The following is a 24,550-nucleotide window of genomic DNA, read 5'->3' as shown; positions in this document are numbered from 1 at the left end:
ACAATGTATTGTCACAATTTCTAACCAACTAAACCATTAGTTACATTCAGTGAAACATTGAAAGGGAAATCTAAGACAAAATATGCACCTATTACCTATAAAACAATGCTTTTTATGTGAAGTATTAGTAGTAGAATAGTCTTAAAGCTGCAGGGATTCAGTGCACCCTGTGTCTCTAAATGCTTGCCAATAAAAAAAGACATGATAGTTCAGATTATTTTTATATTTTAGTGCCTTTTTAGCATCGCTCTTGTAGACGTATCAGTTTTTTTTAAATTTTTTTCCTGGAAGTGTGAGATGTTTGGTTCTAAAGCTCTGCCTAGAGAGTAGCTGGTTTGGGTGTCTGCCACGAGGACTTTTGGCCCCAGGACCTGTTGATGGAGGTCAGAGAGTACAAGAGACGACAGCTGTAGTAACGCAGAGAGCCCAGTATAGCATGAATACTGTCGAGTATATCTGGCAGCACACACACACACACACACAGAGCGCACGCAGCAATCAGATCCTTATCTAAGGGATACATTGTTCAGAGGTTGCTGGAGCACCACCTCACAGGATGTGGACCACTGTCAGTAAGTGTGTCTGTGTGTGTGCACCGTATGTGACTCTGTAACACATGATCAAATAGGTGAGGCATTGTGTCACACTTCGATGTGCATAGATCTATAGGACAGCTGCAACTGCTCAAGTTTTACTACTCCTTAAACAGTGTCTCCCCATTATAAAACACATGAATAACCCATGATAATGATGGAAAACACTTATCATAAAGAAAAAATGACCAGAATATCAAACAACTACAGTTTAGATTACCTTTGACTCTTACTTTAATAGCTTTAAAACCAAAAAATCTGAGTTTTATCTTTGAACAATGGTAACACCATTATTAACCATTATTATGGTTAATAATGGTGTTATAATGATGTGAGAAAATAGCAACTCACTATGCAAGTTGATGAGTGTTTCACCAAGATCACATCATATGTTGTAAACATGTGATTGACAAACTAAAGAAAATGTTAAAAATGCACTAATCTCATCAAAACTTGACATCGTCAACAGTTTCTTTGGCAGCAAAGAAGCAAAAGTTAAAAATAGTTGCAGCTTTTGAAGAGATAAGATACAAACATAGATTTCCACCCATTTTATTAGTACATAGGTCTATTAAGACCAGACAATAAAAAAGGAGTGTGTCCGTGCGTGCAAAATGAAACGATGAAGTTGATGTAGCTGCTACATTTTTGTGACATAAATGACAAGTATGTATTATTGTTCAGGATGCATGCATAAGTCAATAGGAATCAGAGTGAGTCTAGTGTAGACATGGGCAACTTGTGGCCCTCGGTTTGATTTTGTGGAGGGGGGGCGCGTCGTACTGCATTAGCTTATCATTATTTAGCATTAGCCTAGCAATAGCAATAACAAAGCATCAGCATTAACCTCGCATCAACATTAACATTAGCACAGCATTAGCATTATTTAGCATTAGCCGTGCATTAGCATTATTTAGCATTAGCCTAGCAATAGCAATAACCCAGCATCAGCATTAACCTCGCATCAACATTAACATTAGCATAGCAATAGCATTAGCCTAGCATTAATATTGACCTAGTATTAGCTTTAACATGGCATTATCATTAGCCTAGCAATAGCATTAGCATAGCAATAATATTAGCCTAGCATTGACATTGACCTAGCATTAACATTAACATAGCAAAAAAAATATCCTAGCATTAACATTAGCCTAATGTTAACATTGACTTAGCTTTAGCTTTAACCTAGCATCAGCCTAGCAATAGCATTAGCCTAGCAATAGCATTAGCAAATCATTAGCATTAACCTAGCATTAGCCTAATAACAATAATTTAGCATTAGCATTAACCTAGCATTAGCCTAGCAATAGTAGCATTAACCTAGCATTAGCATTTACCTTGCGTTAGTATTTGCCTAGCAATAGCATTAACATTAACTGCTTATGCCTATTTATATTCTAGTTTCCAATGTCGTCAGTGTTTTTCATTTTCGTTCACGTACCCCCTATGACAATTTGCGTACCCCTGGGAGTACCCGTACCCCACTTTGGGAACCTAGGGTCTAAAGGATCGACTGATTTCACAGGTCTGCAAATAAGCAGGTAGTTTTATTTTGGTTGTAGTTTTTTCCATTTCAAGACGTTTATGTTCATTTTTCGGTCGTCAGTATCATGAAGTTGATCCTAGATACGTTCTGTTATTGTGGCAAATTAACCAAAGTAAACTGGTTTGCTAGTGATCATCCAAATGTATCTTAGTCGTATACCAACACTGATTCATCTCACCCTAATTGGATAAACAGTTGTTCGCTGTGGCATGAAAGAGGCCAGACTTTAGGGTAGGGAGTGGGGTTGCTGACCTGGATGCCATGTCAATAGAGAGGTGTTGCAGCTGGGATTGTTCTCTGGAAAAAAAGATCCCAGAGGTGCAGCAGCTGTTATCTGTCAGGCTGTCAACGCAATCAAAATATTGGGGGCGTGAATAAGACATTCAAATTTGTGTTTCAAAGTTTTTACTTGGTTCTGTTAACATCTAAACATTGACACACATCTGAAGCATTCCTGACGCAGCTGAATAAACAAAGAATATGACTGTGATTCTTTATAATCGTTCCTTAAATCGTCCATTACCGCCAAACGCTAATTGCTTTTCCATCGTAATTACTGCACTAAAGTATTTGCCGTTGATGACTTTTCCTTCCCATAACGCTGCACAGCCACAAGCCTCTAAGCCGGGCCACAATAATGGAAGTCCACTTCAAACGCTTTGTCATCATCTTGGTCCAGGCCTTGGATCTCTGAACCTCCTATGTCGGCGTTCTCATGGGAACTTCACCTCCTCTCAGTGAGCTGCGTGGTTCACCTCTCAGCGCTGGCGGCTGGGGTTAACTCCAGAGGTCAAAGGTCACAGGATCACAGGCTCCACAATGCCTCAGATTGTTGATTGTTGACGCTGAGTCCAGAGCAGTGGGACCGTCTCTGACTTGAAATTCATTTGTTTGCCTGTGTACTTTTTCTCCGTTTGTCCGTGTGAGCTGATGTGAGCGCCTCAGTGCACGTGTGAGTGTCACTTTTTGTGCATTAATCCTGACATGTTTGCGTGTGAGCTCATGCATGCGGGTGCAGTGTGTGCAAAAGGAGGAACCTGATTGGCCGGACCACCGTGGCAGATGAAATTTGATGGACTGCAGGCTCTCTAAGCTCCTGTTGATGGGGATTTGGAGGCCTGTCTTTGAGGAGGGAAATTCAATTTCCTCCCCCTGCTCGCCTTCACTGTTTGGATAGCTTGGCTTTGGATCGGAGAGACTGTGTGACACCCCGTATTACCCACTCAGTCGGAGTCGGCCGAGAAGGTGATGTGTGATCTACTGCGTGTCGTGACTCAACGCAGGAAGAATGTGGCACAGCAGAGAGTTGTCAGTCTGTAGCCATGTTTTACGTTAAAGCAGGGCACATTATTCAGACATTGATCTTGAATACATTATAAAGATGTATTGACCGCCTTGATTGACCGAGAATAATCAATATTCATGTTGGACAGTTGAAAATCTTTATTCTCAATCATTCATTCACCTTTTACAAATGGACTGTTCAAACATTACACCAATTCAAGGTCTATGAAATAAAGAAAACTAAATGAAATGCCTCCAAAATTCGAACAAAAATACAAAGCTTAGTGTAAGCTTCTATCCAGTGTATATTGTTGTTTAATTTTCTTTTGAGATTAAGAAGTGTGATATATTATTTGCTGTTTTTTCTATTAATGGCTGATAACATGTAACTGCTAACAATCCTAGTATTTTCCCCTCTCACACCATCCTTATGCTTTTAGCAGCCATTGGTGTGTCTCTTCCCATCTGTGGTAAATACACATTGTTTGGCACTATTGGCCCCGGATGTTTGCATGATTTTCTCCATAGAATAAGATGTAATAAAACAAATGGTGTCAAAAATGGTGCTATAGGAACTTTAAGATAAGAAACCTCACTTTAAAAAAACTGAGTAATAAAAGTAAAAAATGAGACATTACCACAGCTTCATCTATAACAATGTTCGTGGAGATTTAGCACCACCGAATACTTTAGCTTAACGACTTTTTGTGGTGAGTTTTTGGATTGTGCTGTTGTAGAAACCCTGCCCGTGGAAGCGGATCCATCAAAAAGTAGTGACTTGTTAGATTAGTTCATTGTGGGAATGGCCACCATTGGCCACCCCTGGATAACTTCATCATACTGCCACAGCTGCCTTATACTCTTTGTGCAATTATGGGTGATCTTAAAGCTGCTTAAACCCATAACTCACACTTTTATGTACCTTAATGTACCTGTATATCATTCAAATGTCAGAATGGTAGGCGCTGAAAAGTTTAGTTTTTGAAATGGTCATGTGAGTGGAAATTCAGAAAAGTTTCCACATTGCATTGTGGGACTTGGAGTCCTGTAGTGTTTTTACTTTATTACCTCCGCCAAGAGGCAAGCGAAGAGCGGTAAGATTATGTTTTACCCTCTGTTTATTTGTCAGTCCGTCATTCTGTCTGCCCATCAGTCATTCTGTTAGCAAGATAACGAGAACAGTTATGAACGGATTTGGATGAAATTTTCAGGAAAATTGATAAATGGGACAAGGTGGTAAAATTTTGGTGATGTTCTGGCTACCTAAAGAAATATATATATATAAATCCCATTCAACTTGATGATGTCATAGGTTTTCTCAGTCATAGCTCAATGTTGTAGTCATGGTAACAGCTTAATGTTGACAGGTAATAGTAATCCAGAGTTTACCATGTTACCGTGACTTTAGCTTGAGCTGCTTGGCGGAGGTCTATGCTCTCCGAATGCTTTTCTAGTTCTTACTATGATATATTGTGTTTCGTCATCAGATAAGACAGTAATTTTCTTGATTTGAATTCCATCACTCCGATTTTGGACAGTTTTTGGTTTTTCTGTGGAAGCCACAATTGTCAGCATCGCCATTGAAATTATCAACAACTTTCAGTCTGTGAAAACACCAGAAATGTCACTTTGGCAGAGTTTTTAGGTCATAATGTCATCAGTAGTGGACGAGAACAACATTTAGATGAACTTTAGGTACAGTTTAGATGTTGTGATTTATGTGCTTAAGCAGCTTTAGAAAGTGACGAAAATCCTATCAACAGCTAAGAACTTTATAGGCCACGCAATCACAAAATCTACACATTGAGCACCTACTGATCCTTGCATACAAACGCACAATCTAACATATGAAGAATCCTACAGAGGATTGTGTTCCACCTCATCAGGAATGTCAATTACCTTAGCATTGTTTGTCCTGTCGCTGTTTGTTTGTTTGGCCTGCTAGGAATGCTCTGATAGGGATCAAGGAGGTGCTGTCGTGCCGTTGACACTCGAGCCGTTTGACTCCTCATTACCTTCGGCCGTCTCTCTCTCACCTAGCCGTAAAATGGAGGAATGTCTTTAAAGCCTCATTCATTTTTACAGGAGGGCTGACCACTTCATCACACGCAGATGTTGCTCCCTTTCACTGTGTGTGTGTGTGTGTGTGTGTGTGTCTACAAAAGAAGGTTTAAAGCTTTATCTTTCAATTTAAACATGCTCAGTAAAACGTTACTGTACGTTTCGTTGCAAAGAACAGGTAATGAAAATAAAAGGGAAGCATTTTCAAGCCCTTGATAAGATCTCAACAGACAAATTCCCTGTTTATCATTTAACGCTTAGATAAGTCTCAAGGACTGCTTCTTCCACCTTTGTAATATCTCTAAAATCAGGAACATCTTGCCTCTGAGTTATGATATTAAAAAAAAAAAAAGTGATTCATGCATTTATTACATCAAGACCAGATATGTCTGGTTCTACTGAAGGTTTGTCCTGTTACAAGGGAGTTTTTCCTTTCCATAGTCGCCATTGCTTGCTCATCTGGAATGTTTTTTCATTAAATATGTATTTAATTATCATATAAATGCCATGAGATGACTGAAAATGAATGACAGCCATGTTATCCTATTAGATAGAACATGCACCAAACTAAGCAAAGATTAAAATCCCGTCTCTCTTGGATGGACACGTCAGCAGTGGCCCTTTGCAAGAATATTATCTTCACTGGTTGCTGTTTGCATCCCTCACGGCTCCCACCTTTCCATATTCCTCATCCAACCGTCCCACAGCTTAGTAAAGCTCAGAGATCCCGACACCCTTTGCATGTCTGGACATGTCTCGACCAATCGGATCGGCTCGGGTTTAGATTCATCCAATTATTACAGATAATAGAAAAACATTTTACTCATATGTTAAATCACATGTTTTGTTCACTTCACAGTTGATGCAAAGGTTAATAAACAAGAGTCCCACTGAATATATACTGTAAGTAGGACAATCACATGCAGTCAGGGGACAGAGAGACTCCCCTCTCATCATTAAAAGGAAAGAAATTAGTAATGAAATAAATTCAATCTTAACATTTGTTTACCAAAATACACATTTTCAATTATTTATTTTTTTTGTCACGGGATACTTTTGCATTTCCCGGTCAAATTTGGAACTGTGCAGGCATGCTCCGAAATTAGAGTGCTGTGAGCTTGTACGTCACCATAATGTTACTAAGCACTTTTATTATAGCCCAGACATTCCATTTAGATGGTGTATATTATGCATGTGTGTAACGTGTTTAGTCTCGCTGAGTTTTCGTCATACAGGGTGAAACGTTCCTTTTATCCTAAGAGTAGTCAATACATCATGTATTCAGAAAAAGCAGCTGTAGCTAGAATCCTATAAAAAACTTTGACCAATCCCTGCCATTCGGTACGAATGGAAAGAACCAATCAGATGCCTTCATGTCCTTCCCACGCCCCCTCTGTCCCTCCCTTCTCCTGCGTGCACACTCACGTGACACTGAGCACAAATGAGAATCTGAAGGGCCGTAAAAGTGTTGCAGATGGTGTTGTCTTTCTATTGGACAACTCAATATTTATTTTGTTTCGGGGGGTTGTTATTTTATATCAGATAAGCGTTCAAGCTTTTGGGGGCGTGGCTTTGAACTGTGCCCTGCTGGGAGCATACGGTAGTGTGAGGGGGTGGAGCTTGGAGGAGTTCTTGCGAGCTGAAATCATGCTAGCATTACAACATTGCAGATCACATCTTTAAAAGACATTTTTGTCCAGAAAGATCAACACATGGGCTGTGGTGGAAATGACACACTCCTTACTATACACTACAAACTCAATGAGCACCGTATATACTGTCTACTATATACTATAAGTATGACTAGGATGATGACCGTTCTCACTGAAGTATACTTCCAAGTTTCCCAAGATGCATTTCAAACCGAGAATGACAAAACCAGAAGCACACTGAGGCTAAATTTATCTCTGTTGAAAACGTTTTAAGTGAGAAAGTGACCAAGTAGAATATGAACATGTGCTCATTTGATCCATAAAACTCACGGAAACACATTTCATGCTGACAAGAAGCTCTATATAAACTAATGGAAGACAAGAAGAGATGCTTTTATTTTGAAAAAGAGATTTTTAGCTTGAAGCTGGTCCCAGGACAATTTTACATTCCACTCACAATGCATCATGGGGCAGTTGAGTATGACTAGTGTGCCATCCAGGTATTTCTCGTGTACTCAATCTTTTCATACTATTTCTAATGTGAACACACTACTTACTCATTTTGACGTCAGACTTAGTATGAATAGTACGTTAGTATGCAATTTTGAACACAGCTATGGCGTTTAATTATAGGTAAAAGTAAAATGTATTTTATTTTATGCAAATCAAATCTAAAATATCTACTTAGATGCGTTTATATTTTTGTAAATTTGAAAAAGTGGTGGCAGGAACCTCACCACACGTCACACGAGTGTTACCGGATTCACGACCCACATTAACAAGAAATAAAAAATACTAAAAAAAAAAAAAAAAAATGGAAGAATTTATAGCTTTCAGTCCTAAGGATAAATATCCTCTCAGATGTTTGATCATTTTGATTAAGATCCTTTTAGATATACACTTACACTGGGGAGTGTCTTATTTTGTGGTCCATGTGTGCAGGAGGATGAGGGCTGTTTTGATTGGATGGAATAACCCTGGAGTATCTCAGTGAGTTAAATCTAAGACTGAACTTCCTGAATGAGAGGCCTCCTCCTCCTCTCTCACATTCATTTGTTTCCCTCCTGCAACTAATCAGGTGTAAAGCACAATCCCAGCAACCGGATGCCACTGGTGTTCCAAATATCCCTCACACCTCATGACTTCTGCTTCTGGGACTATAAAGCCACAACTACAGCGATCGACTCTTCTTCAGGACTTATCTCCGCCTTTGATCTGTTTCTCTTTATTTGGGTGTATATCAATCAGCCGACACAAGCTCCTGTCTTTACTTCCAGGCAATGACTTCCTGTTTTAGATTAGTCCTCCATCCTGCCCACCTCCGCGGCTCGCCATGTAACTGCGTTCCAGGTTCACAGGTCAGAGGGCAAGGGTCGAGCAAAGAGCGCCGTAACGATGTCCAGACTTAGTAGCAACTGACCGATGTTGTGTGTTTGTGTGTTTAGAGGTAGTTAAATGGTTGAAAGGAAACTGTCCATCAATAGGAAATCTGAAAACAATTTGACTGCATTAAAGCATTTAAAGCATCTCCACTGATTTCCCCATTGACCTCTCATCAGTGCCACACACACAACCAGTGGTGTGTATTCAACTGGGACTGGGAGGGAGGGGAGCTGGAGTCTTTACACAATTAGGCCTCCACTTGTCTGCCTGCTTCCTCATTTACACATTTGTTTATTCATTTGTTCATTTGCGGCTTTGATCCAGCTGTCATCTGCTCCACCAGACGAGCCGGGACCTTGTGTGTGTGTGTGTGTGTGTGTTAACAGTCTGTTTTATGTATAGACGCATAGCTGCGATGCATAGGGATGTCGGAGTGTTAACAAGCCTCTTCGTGCCTGTAATTCCCTCAGCTGTTGATTGTTCAGTAGCACAAGACACAAATCTAAGTTTGGATAACGTTGTCGAGTCGTTTTACAGGAAGAAAACCTTTTTTTAAAAGGCTTGGCAAAAGGCTCCGCAACATTTTTTTGGTGTGACTGGATCGTTCTTGTTTGAATGGTCCAAATTATAAGGGAATGACTTTAACTCTGTTGTATATGGAACTGCTGCTCTGTGTATATTCTGTGCTTTTGCGTCTCCTCCCATATTTAGCATGATGATGACTAAAGCATTCCACTAGCACAAGGACAGTTTGCCTCTGAACTCTATAAACAAGGCTTTTTCTACGCAAATCTCCAAACCCTAACCCTTGGCTTGATGTAGCAGTTCCCATAAAGAAGCCTGTCGATGCCTCCTTTAATTGCAGCATGTAATCTGACTTAAACACATGGCTGATAATAGTTCTGTCTGTGAGTAGGTTAGGATTTGAAAGGCCCTTGATTCCACCCAGCTCTCTTATTATCCCCTCAGCTTTAGCCGCAAGGAACCAATGGAGCCGACATGCTTGTTTCAAGCCACGCCAGTTACTCTGTGACTCATCTGGATTGAGAAACATTGGAGGAGAATGAAGCCCCTGTTTTGGTGTGTCAGCATGCTGCTTGTGGCTCCCTGACAGATTGCCGTGAGATGCAAAGGCGAGTCTCCTTCCATGCTGTGCGGGAATGGAAAATACACATGCCTTCACCTCAAGTTATGCAGCTCGACCATATTTTCAAGGCGCTGAGGTGGTTGTTCAATTCAGGCTTCATATTTGAGGTTTACAGACGTTCAAAGAATACAGTGAGCTATTATAAGGTAGGGGTTTTTTTTTGCCCTTGAACATAGAAAAATATTACAGTGTACGTGAGTAACTACATCTTGTGCCTCCTGTTATTTGATTGTTGAGAGGAATAGATCTTGACAGTTTTTCTTCCTTTGGCAATACACTTGCCAACAGGAGAGTGTTCAAGGGCTTTCTATAAAACAGTTTTCCTCTACCCTGTATTTGACCTCTACATTTTGCATATATTTACAATTCCTGAATCAGTACAAAACGATACGTAAATGAGAAATGGCAGAATAAAGAGAGTTGGAACCTCCAGAATAATGTCAAAAAAGTGATTGGACAAACACTAAACCATAATATTGTAGAGAAAAAAATATCTGAATCACTATCAGATTCCACTCAGTCAGCTGTATATCTTAGAAAGAACAAGATTCCAGATTCAAGCAACTGAAAGGAGTTTCCTTTCCAGGATAGGAAGCTTGATCCCAGGTCAGAAGTTCAGTCAAAGTTTCCTGTTTGAGGTTGTTCTGGTTGGAATGCCTTAGTCGGATTCCTTTGGATTGGTACCAGCTTGGCAAACTGGTAGAAGGATCCGGTATCAGCAAAGACTTGTTATTAAATAAAATTTCTTGACAAGCCAATTATGACTTAAAATATCTCGGAATGAGCATGAAGAAGGATTGAGAAGAGAAAGCATTCAAGTAGTTTTTCATTTGCGTGATACGTATATTGTGCTTGCGCTTCCATATTCCTGTAGTTATCGTCTGCTTTTGCTGCTTAGGACCTAGAGTGCGGATCTGGCCGCATTTTTTAATCCCTCGGGTACCATCGGGCTTTGGTCGGGTATCCATCCTTTATTAGGAACACTAGCTGAAGTGGTAGCACTAGCCAAGCGCACTGAATAGAGAAACTCGCACTGAAACATTTTCTAAGAATGTTTGATATTGGATTTTTTTTTTGCTGATAATGTCCAACACTAAATTTCCAATTTAGGTCACGTGATATATATCTTTACTGTAAAAACTGTTTAAGGCAAACATCATCTGTGCGAAATAAGAAAACTTATTCAACTTTAGTAATGGAAAAAGTTTGTATTATGTTATCTCAAACAACAGCACATCAGTTTTTCAATATCTGTGTGAAATCCGATACAGAAGTAGACAGATATTACATTTTATGGCTAATATCCGTGGGCCAATTAAATCACCCAATCTCTACAATTTTCATAACCAATGAAGTTGATTCAATCTGTTTTCTCTCAGCCTACCTGAACTGAGAGAATTAATTATAATGAAAATCATGACTTTATGAACTTTATGTAACTGTGTAAAGACAGCAGTTAAGTGTCTTCTTGTAAATGTTTACACTCAGTTAAGTGGGGTTTATAGGGCTATAGATTAGTGTAGCTCATGCTTAAACATACAGCAGCATGCTCCAGGGAATCATCAGTGAAGCCTCCTATGATCAATAGACATGTTTAATGCTAATCATCTGCTGCGACCTCTTCGTATTGATCCTCAGCTCTTACAATCAAGCTTGGATGGATTCAGGGGAGTAGAGTACACACACACACACACACACACACACACACGCACATGCATGTAATCACACACGTGGATTCATCCTGTTTGATGAAGGCAGGAGGAGCCTTGGCAACTATCGATCCTCGTGCCTCTGAAGGACAAGGTCATCGGGGCAACTGTCACGCGCACACACACACACTTCAAACAGAGTCGACGGAGCGTGCGGGTAACAGATGACAATGGTTAATAGGGGTCATGAGGGTGTGTAGATTGTGGATGGGGCAGTGCTAACATTGTAGGTTGCATCTGATCATGTGAGATGGGAGATCTGAAGGGTACAGCAGATAACTCACAGCTACAAAGGCAACCCGTCCTGTCAACAGGTTGCAAGTGAAAGCGATACACGTCATCAGTTAATCTAGCTGTGTAAACCTTGCCAATGATTGCACTATGCACATCACAAAGATCTGCTACTAATGGATCAATATAGCGCTCCGGAATGAAAGGTTGCCCAACTTCAAACAAAACTGGAAGTTAGTTATTAGAACAAGTAGAGAGCACTGTAGTGTTGCCCGCAGGGTCAATTACATTCTTCAATTACAATTACGTCTTCAGTTACATTCATTCATCATTCATAAAAAAAAAAACAAACATTTAAGGTGCAAGGAGGGAGTGAGGCCCAATGGGCTTGTACAAGAGCTCCTCCCCTTTCAAAAAACTTAAACAATAAAGGCAAAGAGACACTTAGAAGATCATGAGGGAAAAAAAATTGCACAATAAATCCTTGATATAAGTGGAAACTAATATATAAACAGACTTCACAAATATTAATATCAAAAGACAAATGTAAATATTGAACACATTATTAATTATCCATGTTCATTTCCAAAGCAATTATGATTATGACAGCTACGTTCTCAATTACTAAAGTTCAGTTACAATTTTACTATCTCTTATTCATATAGCGTTGTGAGGATTGTATGCGCTTTTTTATGTGTGTGTGATGTCGGTTTAGCATCTTTACATTTATATTTTTAGTGCATTTATTATAATATCTTATGTAAAAGCCCAACCAAGTCCACGAGTTGGAATTTAGCAATAGCGATAAACTCTTTATACAAAACACCAGTTACATTCACACTATTGTTACTCTTTGTATTGTTACTAATTGTAATTAATTATCAATTACACGATTACAATTGTAATTGACACCAATCCTGGTGGTACCTCAAAGCAGGGTTAGGGTAAATTACATTTTAAAATCACATTTACGTCTTCAATTACCCACGTTCGACCGGAATTTTTTCCCATTTACAATTAAAATTAAAATTATTATTTTTTTCCCAGAAAGTACATTTTAATTATGTTCTCAGTTCAATTTCAAGTAATCACAATTACTGGTACCTTTAATAATTCAATTCAACATTTTTTTATATTGCGCAAATTACAACAATAGTCATATCGCAGTAAATGAACCCATAAAACATAACTTTTCTCTTGTGTTAGCTTTCTGTTAGCATCTCTTATGATAGCAGGTCAGTTTTGACTCATGTCTTAAATCAGCTGTAAAATACATTAGAAAAATATTACCTATCATCTAATTTGTTTCTCGTCTCTTAATAACCTTGTTAGGCTTCATTATCCATGAATACGATATATCCCGATATTAAAATATAAGGCGATTATTGTGTTTTTATATATATATATATATATATATATATATATATATATATATATATATATATATATATATATATGACTTAAGAAACAACTAATCTGTAAATGTGTACACCTTCATGAGAACATTTTGGATGAAAAATATTTTATTGGCATATTTTGCACTCAAAACATTGGCTTTAACATGCCATGTACCAACAACTTCAAATAAAAAAATAACAATCAATCTGCCTGTGGCTTTTAAACCAACTTTGACATTAGTGCAACATGACTTTAGTGCAGCTTAACTGAGGTATACGCCTAGAACAACAAATAAATGCAGAAAGTTAGTACTTTCTACAGTTCAACATGCCCTGGTTTCAGCACTTCTTTGTGTAGTTACAATGTCTCCTGCAGTGGAAAAGACTTTCCTGTTTAAATAAAGGTTAAAAACAAAAAAAATAATAATAATATTAAAAAATTGCTATGGATGCATTTAGTATCGATCCAAGAATCACGCGACGTAATATCGCGATACATTGCCGAATCAATTTTTTTTTACACCACTAATATTTAATTTGTAATTGACAGTTTTTGTAAAATTTTATAGGATTGTAGAACAAATTACAATTACAAAGCCAATTATCTGAACTCAATTACAATTCAATTACGAATACAACATCAGTATATTTTCCAATTACGCTTACAATTACAAATGTATCATAATTATAATTAATTACCAATTATAAGTGACCCCAACCCTGCCTCAAAGTGATATTCTGATGGTGTATCATGTCAGCTGGAGGTCTGAGGACTCAAATGAGAGCGATCCTTATTTATGTCTGCCACTGAATTTGAAGCATGCCGCTGACACAGCCTGAGAAGTATTCCTGCTATGCTTTATTCTGTTTCCGCGCCACTACATCCTCACTTTGACATTTGGCTGTGATAAGAGGAAAGCCTTGAATCCCACACGTATCCACAGTGAATTCCAACCGCTGGATCCGAACTTTACTCCCACACTCCAGAATACAGTCAGACCGCTGCGCGGTCCTCCGACAATGCTCGAATTCAAGCAGTATGCATGAGCCCTTTTCACACACTTCCTATCACTACCATCTGCAATGCTAATGACTGAGTGTGTTTCTCTCTCTTTGGCGAGGAGATTGTTTCCTTTTCTCGACACAGCTCTGTCCTTGTGGGGTTTTTTTTTTTTTTCTTTCTAGTTTTAACTAATCTGTTGCTTTTGACCTTTTTCCTTTGCGTTGCCGTTGCGTAGGCAGAACATCTGAGGCTGAATCTAAGCTCTGGAGGTCAAAAGAAGCTGTAAGTCTCAGCTGAGTGCAGAATGTGACATCATATTGGTGATGAATGTCATCTGACGATCATTTATGGCGTCTTAATGGTTCTTCCATTATGCAGAGGGAGGCAGCAGTTTGACTGAATGGGTGCTACGGGAATATTTCCTTCGTTTTCTCAGATGTGACGCTAGATTTCCTTTTCACTTCAACATTAGACACTTCCTCGTAAAGTCTTAAGTGCACTTCCTCCAAACATAAAAGCAACTCCACGGGATTCATTCCACTTGAGAAATGTTTTTATTCACTCCTGAACATATCCGCCCCTTTGTGCATTCAACGGGTTCTTACTCTCCATTCATGCGAGTGCCTCTCCGTTTGGTTCTCTCTCTGTATTACACACACAATCATCACACACTAGGACCTTTCTTAAGCGTATAGACTTTGTTGTATCAGTGTCAGTTTTGACTTTCCTCCCTTAACCCACCGCCGTCCAGGCAGCGATGAGGAGTGCTGGCGGCGCAGGGCCGTGCCGGAGGTGACTTCCTGTTCAACAGCTGGGCCCTTGTTCGGCCCAGGTCTCGGCTACTCTGTGATAATCTCCCATGAGTCTTTCCACATGGGCAGAGAAGCCGCCATGTCGCACCACTGTTTTCTCTGCTTTACGACAAAAAAGAAAAGGTGATTGTGTCGAGACGGCTCAGCCTGTGCTTGGGGTCCAAATATGTTTGTGTAGCATGTGTGTTTTTGTCTGTGTGTGTGTGTGTGTGTGTGTGTGTGTGTGTGTGTGTGTGTGTGCGCATGCTGTGAATCTTTTTCTACCATGAACGACTGCATGAATCAGCCTTTTCAGGCAGTGTGTGAAGCTCTGGCTGGCTGAGGTGGACAGATTGGGAGCGTTCAGCTGTCACCAGCTGACCTCACCACAGACACACTTTGTGTTCACAACTCGATGGAAACAGGGGTCCTCTCTATCCCCCCCGCCATTCGTCCCAGGAGAACACACACACACTTCACTTGGTTATCCTTAAATAATCTGAGCTGAGTTGTGCGTGAATGTCGGAGGGTGCGACTACTACCATATTTTGAAAAAATCTCTTTTCCCATCACCCCTAACCTGACTCGCAATGACCTTTGAATAGTCGCAAGCCATGAGAGCCCTCTGGGCACAGGAACTCACCCTCACAGAGGTCACCTAAGGTCACCTCGGTCGGCCTGGGTCCTTGTGTGCAGTGATCGGACTTTGATGGCCTATTAGGGCTGTTTTGGAGGTAAAATGGTGTCCAGGTTTCCATCACCTCCTGATATAGAATGCCTTAAAATTACTAAGCAAGCCCGAGGTGGGGGCAAACCTATATTTCTTTGCAGAAAAAAAACCCTTTTAAAAAAGTGCTCTTTTTACCATTTTAAGTTGAGGTTCAGACGAGGCTTTTCAGGAAATGTTTAATCTCCTGACATGTTTCGACTGTCAGCTGCCAGTCTTCGGCAGAGAACTTCTGCTGATCGCCTTTGATGGTTCCTTTGATGTTTCACTTGACTTCCATGTAATAGTTCCAGCAAGATTCATTTTAGCACGTTAAATTGAGGCTTCGTTGATTCAGACAAGGTGTTTCAGGAAATTTTTAATCTCCTGACATGTTTCGACTGTCAACTGCTGGTCTTTGTCCGAGGAGTCCTCTATTCACAAAGAAGACAAAATGAATCTCGCTGAAACTATTACATGGAAGTCAAAACTTAATTGGGAACCATCACAGGCGATCCTGACGAAGACGAGCAGTTGATAGTCGAATAATGTCGGGAGATAAAAATTTCCTAAAAACCTTAACTTAAAAAAAAGACAAAATGAATCTCGCTGAAGCTCTTTTTACCAGATGCACAAACCTCCCTATTCCAGTTTTATTAATGGTTGTATTGGCTGCATGTGCTTGTGCCTTAAAATCTGCTCAATTCAGAAGAGACTTAAACTCAATAAACACTATCTTTCCTGTTCGGCAACACGAAGACAGATACACAAACCCAAAAGCCTCTTTCTGCTGGGGTTCACACAGCGCTATTCTAAACTTCATTTCCAACTGAAAGGCAGATGACACACATGATGCTGTGATTGGATGGGACAGCTGCTCCCAGGATGTACAGAGGGCTTTGATTGGCCTTGGCAGCTGCCCATGCTGAGCTTAGTTTTAGTGCTTGCTAAGTGTGTGTGTGCGTGTGCTGGCGTGCGTGTGTGTGTTGTGTGCATGTATTATCAGTGAGGTCACCATTTTGCCATGCTGGACTAATGCTTTTGAGCTGATGTTTATCCCACTAATCAAGTAAAGGCTTTGACCGCTCTGGTCGTCATTGAAAGGAAGCCTGTTCAATAAAAGTGGCATTGAGTGTTTGTGTTTGGCGTCTAACTTAAACAATTTTGAGTCGAGTTGTGCTTTGTGAGTTTTAACCTGCTTAAGTGCTTTGAGATCACATTCCTTGATGCAATACTTGGTTTTAGTCCTGCAGAGAGAAGATCTAATATTTTTTCTTTCGCCCTACCATATCAGAGATTCCCGCTTTATGTCGTCAGCAGAGGTGTAGAGAGTACTGATATATTCTACTCAAGTAGAAGTTCTGTTACTTGATTGAAATTGCACTCAAGTACAAACACAAGGTGGCCAGATTGTTGTGTAGCCCTCCCTCTAACTCGAGTTCTCTCACATCAATCTGGGTCTGTGTCTGGCAAATCCTTTCGGAACCAGGGAGGGACATGAACAGAATGCTTGAAGCTGATTGGGCAAAGCACTTGTCCACCATGATTTGTTTTAGCCAATCACACTGTAACAATTGACGATGTCGTCAACAGCATGCGCCGCAGAGACGCTGCTAAGACAACAACAAAGCTCCGCTAGTGAAAACTTTCTTTTGAGATGCTGCAGTCATTATGTCGTTGAGTGACTTTTGTTGTTTTTGCGAGTATGCGAGTTAAAGAAGCAGTCCGCGACTCTCAGATCCCTCTCTCCCCCTTCCCTCCCCGCTGCTCTCTTGCCCTGCCTCCAAATATTCCAAAGGCCCTCCCTCAGGTAAGCTAACAAGCTAATGTTAGCTAGACAGCAACATCACAGTAATATACAATGCACTGTTAAAAGCATATTACTGCAGCGCTTCTCTCTCTCTATGTGCCACACCACAGCAACAGCAGCAGCAACACAGTGTCACTTACAGCAGACACGTGGAGGCTGCTGCGCGCACATGAACCACAGAGTTCTAGTGTAACAATTACAAATCAAAGTTAATGTAAACCAAGCAGCAGTGATTTCCTTTCAAGCAGAAAAGTCGCTAATTCCATCTCCTACTCCCCCAGAGCATACACTGTAAAAAAAGACGGCGCTACAGCTCCGGGAAATGGGCGGGGCCTGTGAGCAACAGCTGTCAGGTAGCCCATCAAACACAAACCTGGCTCTGATTGGTTCTTCGCAGTGCATTCTGGCAATCTGCCAAAGGCTTCAGGAGCAGCAGGGGGGCTCAATGAGTCTGTTTATTTCACACAAACTACTAGTTTTACATGTATGTATGGCTGTCCTTATATAGTGACAGCTTTAGCAAATATGACAAAAAGTCACTTTTATAAGAGTTGCAGACTGCACCTTTAAAGGCACGTTATCCTCCTGCGTCGACGTCTTTCTATTTTGATTCGGAGCTATGCTAATAGCGGTAGCCCAGCTAGTTCTTCTCCGCGCAACTGCGCATGCATCAGTTTTGCTTCTGCCTACGTCACAACCGGATATCCCGCCCTAAACCACAACACTGCCTCATGATTGGTTTGAATTGGTTCGGTTTCGAAAGGTAAAGGTGGGAACAGTACAAGATGGATTCTGGTATTTGTTAACATCAGAAGAATCCATCAAGTATTAGCTACATTTAAAAACTCTAAAACTGAGAAAATAACCTCCATTCAATGCTGTTATGGCACCGTGACTTACGTTTAATCTGATTGGTCGGCTATGATGTGATGCATTTGATTGTTGTCTGGTCATTTCATTTTTTGTAGTTTCACAATGTCCGTTGATTATTTTAAAACTGATGGTAATTATTGTGTAAATGTAACTAATTGCTTTACTTCTTTTAAAATGTACTTAAGTACAAGTTAAATTATTGGTATATAAATGTACTAAAAAAAGTACAAGTACCCATAAGAGCAACTCAATTATAGTAACGTGAGTACTTCCAGGTCCTTCTATATCAGAGATTCCCACTTTATGTCGTCAGCTCATAAAAATGGAGGGTAGTAGTGACTGTGAGTCAGTGAGCAGTTGTCCTGTACTCACCGCAGAGCCTGACACACACAGGAAATATGAGAAATCTGAACATAAGAGACCTGGAGAATGCTGTACACACACACACACACACACACACACAGAGCGAGAGAGAAACACACAATTACAAGTCTGATTCAGTGTTGCCATTCCAAAAATGTCAACAGCACCAATTGTTCCCTCACCACTGCTTTGGTTTGAGTTGTGACGACAGCTGAAGCCATAACATATTCACGCTCTCGCTGCACACCGTGCCACCGCCGCGGCACTAAACGGTGCCACCGACGGCGCTGCCACAAATGGCAGTTCTGCCTCCTGGCACCTGTGAACCATTTGGACTCAAATTGTTTATTTGGCTTTTCGTAAGTGCTACCAGTGTTTCCTCTGTGCATTTGTGCACCATCCTCCTCCCCCCCCCCCCCCCGGCTTCAAAAGAAAGCACCTCACAGCATGTCCCTCTGGGCAATGCACAGTTTTACCATAACCACCAACCAAGTAGAGCCAAATTAACCTCAAGGACACGCTCCACCTTTGCTCCGCCTCCTTTTTACTCCAGGCTGTCCACTTCTAAAAGAAACACAAGCAACCAACCCAAATAAACTATGAATCTAATCCAAACAAGTTCCTTATAAGCAGAGGTGAAAGTAACAGATTACAAGTACTCACTTTACTGTAATTGAGTTGGTTTTAGAGGTACTTGTACTTTTTGGAATATATTTCTAAATCTGTAACCTTTTATTCTATACAGATGCCTTTGTGGAAAATTCCAAATGTTTCATCTTTTCATTTTTAAGTTTATACATGAGATGTTTACTGTATGCAAGTGAACCGTAGTAAGATTTCTTACCAAAATTAAAGGGCCCATGTTACGCTAAGTTGACTTTTCTGTGCTTTAAACATCATAAAGTGCTATTTAGGCTTCATACACATGCCCAAAGTGCTTTTTTCATTGATTCCCTCAATCGTTAGTTAGAGGGTGATTTGCTCCTTTCTTATTGCAGGGTGAGCCCAAACACCTCGCTCTATTTTGATGACACGTTCCCACTTTGATGACGAATTTGATGCAGCACTGAGCTGGAGAAGCCACGCCTCCAGGAAGCTCTCTGCCGTGATTGACATGTAAACAGACACGCCCACGAAGGTGAGCATGTCAGCGTCCTTCACGCAGTGCTATGTATGTATTTTCTACAGTCTATGTATTTACCTGCGAAAGCCCCGCCCCCACGCTCTGTCTCGTGTTTATAAAGCAGCATGAGCTCGGCTACGGAGTGGGTGGGAGGAGGGCGGGCCGTCCTCTGGCCCTACGTCACCGTGCAGGGAGGAGGAAGCCATTGTTCCGTCTATAGACACGCCCACTCATGAATATGCATAAGTAGGCCACAAATCAGCCTGTTTGTGTAGAGTTGCTCAGAAAGTGATTTTTCAGAAGCTAAAACTCTGGAAAACAGGCGAGTTTGGAAAAATAAACCTCAAATACTATGTTTTTGGGGTTCTTAGAACAAATGGAGATGAGTGAAAAATAGCATGATATGGGACCTTTAACATAGGGGGTGAAAGTAACTACTAACTTACTTTGAGTACAATTTAATTGAGCTACTTTTTACTTGGACTTGAGTATTTTATGTATGACTGACTTGTACTTATACTTGAGCAGAATATATCAGTACTCTTTACCTTTGCTGAAAAGGACATAAAATAGTTAGTTTCCTCTTCATTTTTATTATTTTGTGGAACACACACCTTGAATTTTAGGATTTTTTTTAGGACATTTGTTTTTAATCGACTGTATCCATTAACTTAACAATTCATGTCAGCCATTGTGGGCAAGTCAAACCTGTGGTAAAACATCTTAAGTACACTATGCCCTTCTATGCACATGTCTGATGTCAGCTGTGGGGATGAATGTGGTGATAAATTGACTTTCCAGCCCGGCCCTTGCTAAATAGATTTCTTTGAGGACAGAAACTGAAACTCAGCCGTTTATACATCAAGCAGAGGAAAAAAAAGCCGAAATCGAACGAACAAATTACAAACTGCTAACCAGCGCCTTCCTGGCGGAGCTGGCAGGAGTTGAGGGGATTCTCTTAAGTTTCTAATGAGATAACTAATGGGCTAATGAGGCCTTGAAAGAAGGTCATGATGTAATGAAATATCCAGCCCACTCCTACACAGCAATAAGGGAGAGCAATTCTTCAGGGGAATTAAAAAGCTTAAAATGAACATGCAATAAAGTAGTCCATTATAACTGAACCCTGTTGGGGACGGTTCTTATTAGGAGCTTAGAAGGGATTTGACTAAATTAAAACAAAAAAAAAAAAATGGGATAAAAGAAGTGTTGGGCGAGAGGAGGGGTTGTGTTTTTGTGGGGGGGGGGGGGTGTTTGTGTTTACAAGTTTCTGAAAATAGGAACAAATTATCAAAGCACCATCTACTGTACACGGGAATGGAACTTTTAGAAAACGCACCATTTAGTTTAACCCTTTGTTTACACGTTTCACAGGAGGAAACGCTACAGTCAAAGTCATCTTTAATTGTCAATTTTTCATCATATGCTGGACATACAGAAAAGCCATGCGGTAAATACAGAATATATAGGATAAAATAAGATCAATAATAAGATAAGTAAGCTTGTGACGCCGCTTCATATGAACAATTCACAGTAAGTGGGAGAAGAAGGACTTAAAGACATTCATACGCTTTCTCTTTGACCAGTTTGCCAGCTACAACTAATTATTTATGTCCCCCAAATAGTTTAATTTCTCTTAATATCATCTCACATAGAAATGGCCAACATTCAGATTGGTTTTTCCAATGGCTGCAATACCTGCTTTAACTCAACTTTAATATTTTTTGCTAATAATAAAGGCCAGGAGCTCCTGATTCTTCACATATCTTTGATTTCACAATAAAAACTTATTAGAATAATAATAATAATAATAATAATAATAATAATAATAATAATAATAATAATAATAATAATAATAATAATAGATCAAATTTGTATAGAGCTTTTTTGGACACTCAAAGGCGCTTTACATGGGGAATAAGACACAACAAAACTTAAAGCTGACGGCCCATTTTCTGTGGGTGCGCACTGGCTGAAGAAAGCTGCGACACTGTTTTGGTTGTTTGATGCCTTTCAGTGTACTTTTTACATGTGAAACAAGGATACTTTGAAATGAAAATCTGTGACGTAGCTCAAAGTTACAGATGGTTTTTATTGTAATGAATGTAAAAAAAAAAAAGGAAAACAGGCGAGTAAATTTCAATCAAGGCAAGGCAAATTTATTTGTATATCGCATTTTATACACAAGGCAACTCAATGTGCTTCACATGATCAAAAAGTGCAACGGAAAACACATTACATCAACAACAACATGACCAATAATCTGTCTCTTAATCATACGCAGTAGAGAAAACGAGTGCCTTTAACTTTGATTTTAAGAATGTTCACATTGAGATGACTTGGACAAGCTTATTGCTGGTTCCTTTCAGCTCTGTGTAACACAAGCCTGTCTGTGTATCCTCTGGTGTAAAAGCCCTCATCACTTCCATCTATATTAATCTCTGATTACATGGAGGACATTTCCTGTATTCAAATATTGGTGACTTCTACTTAAGACGATCTTTTTCATACATCTATCAGCTTTTATAGTCGATACATCAACCTCACGGACGTTTGTCAGGATTTGGGATCATTTGTGTATCAATGTGTCATGTAGTAGAACGTGTTCTTGGTTTGCATGGCCAAGGTTGTTAGTCGAATTCCTGGTATTCTGAATTACTATTGGGTTTTTATCTTTTGCTCTATTACTGTTTTTCTGTTTAGTTTTGAATTGACAGAGAGAGAGGCACAGATTTTCCTATAAGATTATCCTGTGGTCTGAGGTGTGTTAAGAGTGAATTTGTCACAATAATCGGCTCTAATACAGGTCGGGGTCGACAGTCGTGAAGATTGAATTAGTTCAATATCTATGACCAGAACTCCTTGTGTGTGGAAAGCCAACGACGGGGAACCAAATGTAGCCAAACTGACTGAATGCTGCATTCAAGGTAACTCAGAATTTAACATTTCCAGGTTGAAAATTCTGATCAACAGAGTTGAGTGGCAGCATGTTGAAATATCTCAAACATGGCTGAAGGCTATATTATACATTTTTTTTTCTTCCTGACTTTAAGGAGTTGGAGCTCCGACTTCAGGTAGCGTTCTAAGTCACTTTTTCAAGGAGGAGGTTGGAAAATTGTGAGTCCGAGTTTTCATGGAAGGCAGCATTAGATCCCATTGGTTGATCTTGTTTAATCACACAAGAATTTTGGCTTGGGGGAAGATTGGTGGTTGGACAGAATGGTTCAATATGGGGAGGGATTTGTCTCAAATATTCACGTGTTTTTCAGATTTTCACGTGTTTTTTTCAGATTTTCATGTGTTTTTCAGATTTTCACGTTTTTTAGATTTTCACGTGTTTTTTTCAGATTTTCGTGTTTTTCAGATGTTCACGTGCTTTTTAAAATTTTCACTTGTTTTTTCAGATTTTCACGTGTTTTTTCAGATTTTCATGTATTTTTTAGATTTTTACGTGTGTCATAGATTTTCATGTGTTTTTTTAGATTTTCACGTGTTTTTTTCAGATTTTCATGTGTTTTTCAGATTTTCACGTGTTTTTTTCAGATTTTCATGTGTTTTTCAGATTTTCACGTGTTTTTCAGATGTTCACATGCTTTTTTTAAGTTTTCACGTGTTTTTTCAGATTTTCATGTGTTTTTTTTTTAGATTTTCAATTCAATTCTCTTCCCATAGGAACTACCTGATTTTCTATTTTCATGTGTGGTGTCTGTAACAGATATTTAAAAAAATTCTTCCGATTTGGAAAATCCTTATGCGTGTACTGTACCCTACTTTAACCCGTAGGTTATTGTGGCTATAAAATGTTGTGCTCCTGCCTTGAATGACACCAATAGGTTTGTTATTATGTATGTATATTTATATGTATGTATATATATATATATATGTGTGTGTAAACATTTGCATTACAAAAAACTACTAAAATATTGTACTTAAGTTATCAAAGGGCTTTTTTTCTCACTTCCACTCATTCCATAATTATCCATGATTTGGTAAAAATGCATACAACATGTGTAAGTCAGTACATATACCCATTTTCTTTGTATAATATCCCACCACTCACCAACTCCTTCCTCTGCCAATGGATTACTTGTGTGAGACATGTTACCCACTTGCCTTTTTGCTACGATTTAGTGGAAAATTCCCAGATTGCCGATATGCGGCTAAGAAAACGTAGACGCTGCAACCGAAGCTCCGGCTGTTTGGCTCCTAATCCCCCTGTGCTTCTCCCTGCACTGCTTCCTCATCAAAGGACGGCTGATTACTTGGAGCTCCTCTGGGAACGGGGACACAGAGATGGGAAGTGGGCATGGAAGGGGCGGAGCAGACATCATTAAAAACTGTAAGTACAGATGTGCGGATAAAAAGCAACACTTGATGCAAATACATAACATATTTACTCTATATTAAAGTAATAATTCTTTTGTAGATGATACAAAAGTTTGGAAATTAACCAAACTTTTATGGGGGGGTTTGTGTATGGGATATAACCATTTAAAAACTTTTATTCAGAACATCAAAGCCTGTAAGAACACACGGTGAAGATAATTTGAAAAGTTTAAACCAGTTTAAATAAATATGTCACAAAAAATGAGTGATGTTCCCCAATAGAGTAAACCTCTCATTTCTGGAGATGCTTTCCTTAAGTATCACTGTGTTCCAGTTGTATATTAGGTTATTGGGTGCAGGTGTCTGTGTTTCCCATTGGTATTTTAACATGTTACATTAATGATATATTAAATAAAAATTGGGATTTTTTTTTTTTCATTAAAAAATAACAATTTAATAATACTAAAAATACTGAGTATTTTCATAACTACAAAAATATCAGTGATTTTGCATTTAAAAGATCAGTACAAAAAAAACAAACAAAAAAACTTA

This window comes from Gouania willdenowi, chromosome 24, assembly GCF_900634775.1.
Source record: "Gouania willdenowi chromosome 24, fGouWil2.1, whole genome shotgun sequence".
Classification (NCBI taxonomy): Eukaryota; Metazoa; Chordata; class Actinopteri; order Blenniiformes; family Gobiesocidae; genus Gouania; species Gouania willdenowi.
This window is presented reverse-complemented; position numbering follows the sequence as displayed.